An 8,986-nucleotide genomic window follows, 5' to 3' on the forward strand; every position below is an offset into this window, starting at 1 on the left:
TCTGGAAGACCCCATGGAAGTGTCCTTGGGTGAGCGTGTCCATGACCCTCGCCACAACCTCTTTCCTCAATTGTCTCATGACTATAAGGTTTTCCTTAAGATTAGGGCATGTGCTACAGGAAGCGTAAGAGCTGTCTTGGTACCTATCTTTATCATGACAACATCTTTCTTTCGGATTTTCTCTGAGGACTCTTGGGACAAACTCTAGAGTTCTGACTTCCATACCCCATCCTACACTTCCGCATATCCCTCACAGACTCTCAGCTTTCCTTAAACCTTTTATGCCACTCAAAAACTGATACTCGATTCATGCAAGATGAATCATTCCATAGAGTTGTTTCTGTGGTATTTTTTACTATATTAAACAGAATTTTATTGCATATCGTTCTTCTAAAGTGTCCTGACGCCCAGATTGCATTTTTGAAATACACCAGATGTGACAATCAGGATTAGTAGGGCGTATTCCAATTCCTGCTGTAGCTGTTCACTTGAACCTGCAATCATAGACATTCCTCAGTCATCTTATAAGATGTATAACAGTAATACACTGAAGTTTCAAGAGTCTGCGGTAAAGATAAATGACTGCACAAAAAGAGTCTGGAAACTTATTCAAGGCACCTCATAATTGTACATGTGATTTATAGTAAATTTGCTTGTGAAAATATGTACACATATCTACAGATACGACATAAAATAGTTATAATGCGAAATTCCCTGCGTTTTGCGGCGTTCTAGACCTATGTATATATTAAAATGACACTTCTTTTAATCGTCACAGATATGCACTCTTGACTCAACGTTTCTATTCAAGAAGCTTCCCAGCCATGTCTTGCCTATAACAAATCTTTGTGGAGAAATCAAACTGTATCACAAACTTAGTTTCTTTCACAGGACAGCTAGACTTTGGAATTCCCTGCCGGGTCCCTGCTTCCCCAACTGTACTTACATGCAGAAATTCAAGTCCAACGTGAACCGACATCTTGCTCCCCAACTCCCTACACAGTACCCCTGATAACTATGCCTCTGATAGTAGCCCCCAACAACAAAGTGGCAATATGCCTTGTTTGGGGTGAAAATGTAAAAAAAAAAAAAAAAAAGATAATGATCCCTCTTCTATTTCTGCACTGGCTCAGCAACATTATGACGTCAGAGGGAGATATTCAATCGAATAAAAACAGTTACTAGCTTGTATGGTCTAGTGATCGGACAGCACCCATATTTTTCCCTATTCCGATACAATTACTTATTTCGATTCCACTTCTGTACAAATATCTATATATATTTTCCATTCCTCTTTTCCCCGTGCATGCTCATACTTTCACTACACCGATGAAGACTGGATGAGCGGTCGAAAATTATGTACATGTAAAAAAGTTTTTTAATTTTGTTTCATAATATTATGTTGTATTCCTGCACGTCACCACTTGAAAACGAATAAAGAAAAGTTATAAGCTTTTATACATTTTGTATTCCTTATTTATTCTTTACGACTAGGAACCATTAGATTCACCAATCTGTAATTTAAGTCATTTCAATACTTCAAAGTATATATATATATATATATATATATATATATATATATATATATATACTAGCATGGGTGCCGGGCGTTGCCCGGGTATTTGGAGGTGTATGTTGAGCCCCCCAAAAAAGCGGTCAATTTTTTTAACTTTGACCCATATTATGACTCCTTAAAATTTATTGTTTTGGGTTCAAATCCAGTTATTAAGTTTGGTCCATGTCCAATCTATATCTAAAATTTCAAGTGTCTAGACCGAAAATTGTCGGAGGAGTTTGGTAGAGTTCTCAAAGGTCAAATCGTTGAATTTGACCTCTTAATTGCCAAATTTCTGGCCGAAAACCAATCACATCGATTTTCCCAAATGAATATAATTACACGTAATAGTTAATTAAAGATGATCATCCCATAAGAAAACCGAAAAACTAATAGGGAATTAATTAAAATGAACGTTCAAAAGAATATGCAAATTAGCTAGATTTTTTGCAGATGAATTCAGTTCCATGACCCATATATGAGAAAATAGTATAAAGAAACACGAATTCATGGGAGTATATATATATAAATAAATAAATATATATATATGTGTGTATGTGTGTGTGTGTGTGTGTGTGTGTGTGTGTTTGTGTACACCCAGAACAAGATACAGAACAAGAAAATCAACACTAAGCTTGTATCTTTTCTTTCGAAAGATAGTTTTTTCGAAGTAAGTTCTTTATTTTCAAAAAAAAAAAAAAAAAAATAACGCTGGTAATAGCGACACCTTTTCAAAGTACTGTCTTTCGTTTAGAAAGAGTTTTTGGGTTGTTTTTTTTTCTTGCTGAAATAATATTTTCGGATTGACTTAAAAAACCATCTGCGTAATTAATATAGCGCAAAAGACAGTTTTTAATTTAAGCCAATAAAAACGTCCTTTTAAATTGTTCATAAATATTAATATAAGCGCCAAATAGTTATGTTATTTTATTTTTTTATATCTTTCATATTTCATAATTTTCTTTTTTTTATATCTTTCATATTTCATAATTTTCTTTTATATATATCTTTCACATTTTATAATTTTATTTTTTATATATTTCATATTGGATAATTTTGTTTTATTTATATCTTTCATATTTCATAACTTTCTTTTATATATATCTTTCATATTTCATAATTTTCTTTTATTTATATCTTTCATATTTCATAATTTTCTTTTATATATATCTTTCATATTTCATAATTTTCTTTTATTTATATCTTTCATATTTCATAATTTCGTTTTATTTCTATCTTTCATGTTTCATAATTTTCTTTTATTTCTATCTTTCATATTTCATAATATTTTTATTTATATCTGTCATATTTCATAATTTTCTTTTATTTCTATCTTTCATATTTCATAATTTCGTTTTATTTATATCTTTCATATGTCATAATTTTGTTTTATTTAAGTCTCTCATATTTCATAATTTTGTTTATTTATATCTTTCATATTTCATAATCTTGTATTATTTATATCTTTCATATTTAATAATTTTGTTTTATTTATATCTTTTATATTTCATAATTTTGTTTTTACTGCGCTTTAAAAACAATATACGAACAAACCCTGGATATCAACAGATGCAAAAAGACGAATTAAATTGTCAGGCAAGTGCAAATACTCGGAGATATACGGGAAAAAATAGGAAGGCGAAGGGAAGTTTTGTGAAATACATATACAATGATATAAAATACATGTACAATTTAGATAGAGGGGGTATTAGAACGATGATGATATATCTCCGAGCAAGTCTAATGATTTAACGAATTCTTTTTGTCGGCAAAGCGACGGCTTGCGTGAAAGAATTGAGACTGACTCGAAACTCTTTATTTTACTTTGCAAATTATGATGTAAGGAATATATTTATTTCTAACATAAGATATCACAGCATACTTAGAAGACAATGGAAAATAATTTCTACTTAGTTGCGATCTCTATTCCGACAAGAAGCTTTATATCCTTCATGTATACAACTTTAACTACAAGGCTAAATAATACATTAATCTACTTGTGTTTTGAGTCGATCTATTTCTCATGATCTTATACGCATCACGCGAATTAAAAAAAAATAACACTGAAGGTTTCTTGTCCAAAGATATCTGACCATCATATGAAATCCTATGTTTAAGTAGATTTTTTTTTTGTTTTCCTGTATTGTTTTTCGTAAGTGAGATTGACGAACAGAGAAAATTAAAAAAACGCACAGTATAAACAACAGGGATTAAATGTAGTTCACAAGTGTGAGGAACTCAACTAAAATGGAGTAAATCAAATTAAAAATATCATAAGAAATAGGTTTAAAACTATAACACAAACCGAGAGTACTATAGTACGAAGTGCCGAAAACTAACCACGTTGAGTTTTTTTCCCTCCCCAGTATGGTTTTGATTGACAAAGGTGATGGTTACATCGAACAGAATATATTTCTGTATGTTTGATGGGTGGCTTCCAGTTTCAATACTCGGATTTCTGTTTCAGTTTTTTTTTTTGTTTTTTATATCATTTCCTATTTTCTCAATAAAAAACAAAAGAAAACGAAAAAAATAAACACATTGATAAATGATGAAACACAAGGACAGAATCATTTTCACATTCCAATGTCCACTCAATTTCCCCGATTCAATTTCATTGTTCCGATAGAATTCCATTAGAAATTCTTGTTTTTTTTTTCTTTCTTTCTTTCTTTTTTTTTTTTTTGGAAAATGCTTCATGACACCAGGGAAAAAGACAGTTAACGGCGAAAAGCTTTTAGCATTCGACAACACTGATAACAGAAAAGTTTATAATCACAGAAGCTTACAAAAAGTAAATGTTAAAAGATACAAAAATTGCAATATATATATATATATATATATATATATATATATATATATATATATATATATATATATATATATATATATATACGTAATCCATCTGCTTATTCAGTAGTATTAGAGGGAATACAAGAACTCCATTAAAACCGCTATAACACTTTGATTGTTGGAATTTATTTCCACTAACAGTCGATAACGGCATGTGTTCGATCTCCACTGATTGCTAATCTTTTTAGATACTACCAACAGTTTCATTAATCAGTCTTCAATTGAACGTTACAAATGCCATATAATAATAATAATAATAATAATAATAATAAATAATAATAATAATAATAATAATAATGATAATAATAACAACAACAACAATAATAATAATAATAATAATAACAATAACAATAATAACAATAATAATAATAATAATAACAATAACAATAATAACAATAATAATAATAATAACAATAATAATAACAACAACAACAATAATAACAATAAAATAATAATAATAATATTAATTATAATAATAATAACAACAATAATAATTATAATAATAATAACAATAACAATAATAATAACAACAACAACAATAATAATAACAATAATAATAACAACAACAACAATAATAATAACAATAAAATAATAATAATAATTATAATAATAATAACAATAATAATAATAATAATAACAATTACAATAATAATAATAATTTAATACATAAAAGGCTATATGTCTGTCGGTCTGTCTCAATATTTTCAAACTCTATTTCCTCCGAAACTAAAAGTCGAAGAGCGGCGCCAGGAGCCTCAAATGCTTGGATTTTTTAAGGACCCTTCTTGTATTGGTTTTTAGCCGGTTCAAATTGTTTCTACTGGGTCTAAAATTGGTCAAAATTGTAAAAAAAAAAAAAAAAAAAAAAAAAAATAGATAAACATTTTGTATATTCATCTTAGTTTATTTATATTTCTTAATATTTAATCGGTATAAATGCCTGCCACGTTGGTACAGTGGTAACATCACCAGCTTTGAATGCTTCGGTTTCGACGGCACCTTTTTTTTTAAATCACAACTTTATAATAATATATACGCGATCGGGCCAAATTAAAATATCATAGTTAAGCTTATTTTACGCCCGGGCAAATCCGGGCGTCCCCCCCCCAGATTATGATATAACGATTTCAATATTTTTCCTTATCCCGATACAGTTACTGGTTCGTTTATAATTTCCTGATTCAGATAGAATTACTGATTCAGATTCTAAAGTTACGTTTTCGCCCCCCCCCCCAAAAAAAAAAAATTAAGGTATTTATTTATTTATTTGATGCAGAGTAGTGGAGCGTCCTCATCTACGTTTAAATGCAGACATAATTTTCTATTTTAATTTGAAAAACTTGTAAATGTTCTCTTTATGTTTTCTATCCAGGATTTTGATAAATTCATTGCGAGAGAATTGCGCCTAGATTTCACGCTTTTGTCATTTTTCCAATTTTACTTTGTCATTTTTAATTATGTTTTTTTTTTTGTTTTGTTTTTTTTACTAAGACATATTTTCTGGTCCCATTTCACCTAATTTTGATATTACTATTTGTAAATATTATTAATGTTTGTCGGACTACTGTTCTCATCTTGAGTGTGATTTTCACAACGTCTCGGTCGATATAGCCTCGGACCATCTTCAGGTTATGTCATACTCTCTGGATAGTTGTTTCGGTGGAGGGTTTCTCTATAACTGTCAATCTCCTCTTGATATGCACTGATGTTACTGCATATTGCTTTTGCTCGGTGTTGTAAGCAACGGACGATTCCTTTCTTTACATCTCTTTACATCGTTGCCTTCAACACCGAGCAAAAGCAATATGTAGTAACATCAATGCATATCAAGATGAGATTGACAGTTTAAGAGCAACCCTCCACCGAAACAACTATCCAGAGAGCATGACATCAGCTCCAAGAAATCTGAACCAAAAACAAAAGGACAGAACTTAGAAACTCACAACCGTTTGTATACCATATATGAAGGGCTTGTGTGAAAAACTTCAACGAATATGTAATCCATATGACATCAGGGCAGTATTCAGGAGTGATTCAACTCTCTGGAAATAGCTTGTGAGACTCAAGCCCGCTTCAGAAAAAACCATGACTAAGAACTGTGTATATGAAATCCCATGTAAATGTGGAAAACTATACAAAGGTGAAACGTCTCGTCCGTTGAAAGTACGGTTCGAAGAACACCGAAAAGCTGTAATACGTTGAGAGATTGAAAAGTCAGGTATAGCTGACCATATCTGGAAGGAAAAGGGAAACAATCTGCCATTATGGGACGAAGTAAAAATTATAGACAGAGGAAAGGTGGAGAGTAAGATGACTGAAAGAAGCAGCACATATGCTGGGGAATAACCAACTGCTAAGTAGACCTAGTATAGAATTTATTATGATAGGGGAACCAATAATTATAAACAATAGATAATATATACAAGTAATAAATAAAAACATTAGAGTTGTCCGCAAGGACCCGTGGCGCAGTGGTTAGAGTGCTGGGAAAAATCAATTGTAAAAGAGATCTTCTCCTTAAGGTTGAAGGTTCAAACGTCAGAGTGGGTGTCCAAAAAATAAATTTGCGAATTACTTAGGAACTCTATCCAGTCATGGCTGACGGAACAAGAGCTACCCCCCGTGTAGTAAATAAATGGTTCCGAGTTCGACAGAAGCATTCCCAAGTTCGACAAGATACTCCAGAAAAAGGTCGGAGGTTATATCGACCAAAACGTTGTGAAAATCAGACTCAAGATGAATAATAATACAAATAACTAATCCCCATCTCAAAAATTCAGGAACGTCTTATAAATATTAGTTTTACTATTAGCAGAAAATCAGTATATGTTTAATATTTTATCATTAGGATAAACAATAGAAGATTATTATTTTTTCATTGGTTAAATGAATCGCATGTAGAATCGATATCAACAAACGTTCTCTTTTTCGATTCTTGATTCTGATTAATAGTCCACTATACTACTACCAATGTTGCTGTTACTTTCCGGAAAATGTTTTCAATTTCAAAAGATCATTTTACAAAACACCAACAATCATTTTTTAAACATGTTCTATTGAGCACCCACTGAAAATTATCTGGTATCTCTATATAAAAGAAAAACGCGTTTTTATCAATTTTACAATAAAATGTTCCCATATTTCCCCGCGTTTCCTTTACCTGTTTAAAAAATATACTTTATACGGTCATTTTATTTCAATGTAATATTCATAGGTGGTAATTAGGAAATACGAACCTATGTGTACTGACGATCTTGGCGTGCCAAATTCGAAGTCTATCGGTTAAATAACACCCGTTTCACTATGGATGTTGGCAACCTTCATGTAGCTGTATCTGTGAGTATCTGATTTTAATTTTCTATTAATCACCACTTATCAAGTCTAAGAGCTACTCAAAGGTAGTTTTTTTTTTAATGTTTCAGTATCTTTTGTTCAGCCAGACTACACATCGACATGAGCAATCACATGACAGTTTTCTGAGACTAACTACTTCCGTGATGGCCCATGAGAAATTGGAAGCGGGTGTTTTATTTTACAACATCATTAAATATTGCCAGACAGGGTTAGAAAGCTGACTGCAACTGTTCAGTTTCGGACAGACCACCCCTTTCCTAGATGCATTGCCTTAATCACGGCAGCAGAGTATCATATATATATATATATTTACTAGTGAGTCACCACATACCAAGGCCACTCAAGGATAAGGATTAATGGTAGTGTAGTAATAGTTACTGTGTAAATTGGCTAAAATTTGGATTATTTAAGGAGACGGCTGAACGAGAACTTGTTTGCATTGGATTTGAAGGCTACCATATTGCAATCGTCCGGGAAGCGGGCCAGTGAATAATGTTTCACAGGAAATTCTAGGAAATAAGCTTTCCTCACGGGGACTGCGTTTAGATTTAAGAGCAGATAAAGATTGGAGGACATTGTTGATAGTAGTTGTAGCCAGTGGCGTACCTATGTAAAATGGCGCCCATGGCAAAGTTTGAATGTGCGCCCCTTCTTAATAATTTATACCTTAGATATACCTAACTACTAATTTTAATTTTTGTCAAGCAATTTTTGCGCCCATGTCAGAGTGGCGCCCATGGCACGGGCCATGCCTGTCATACCCTAGATACGCCACTGGTTGTAGCTAGTCGAATATTTTTCGGTGAAAGTGTAGAAAGGTGAGACAATAGCTTGGAGTTCATACTAGCACCTGCCATGAAATTAATGGTAGAGCACTTGCCGTAAGAAGGATTTATAACACTGAAATTATTGTTAGTTGAAAGATTGTTGTATATTGGGACCCTACGCCAGCAGATATTCAATTGATTAGTATGAATTTCGTCTAGGGGCACATTAGTACATGTCAGGATAACCTGGCGGCAAACAAAAATGTCCTAGCGACAGATGATGTGATTGAAGCGGAAGCCAATGGTAACCTACTATGGACAAAATGCGATAGAAATGATATGACGACATAAATGATGACATGTGTATGCACGAGAGAATAGAGAGTTTATAGTCAGTCTGTTTTGGGAAACGCTACAGTATTATCCAAACATTTAATGACCTGAGCTGATATTACCG

Source organism: Euprymna scolopes, chromosome 9 (genome assembly GCF_053919585.1).
Source record: "Euprymna scolopes isolate OS-2025 chromosome 9, ASM5391958v1, whole genome shotgun sequence".
Classification (NCBI taxonomy): domain Eukaryota; kingdom Metazoa; phylum Mollusca; class Cephalopoda; order Sepiida; family Sepiolidae; genus Euprymna; species Euprymna scolopes.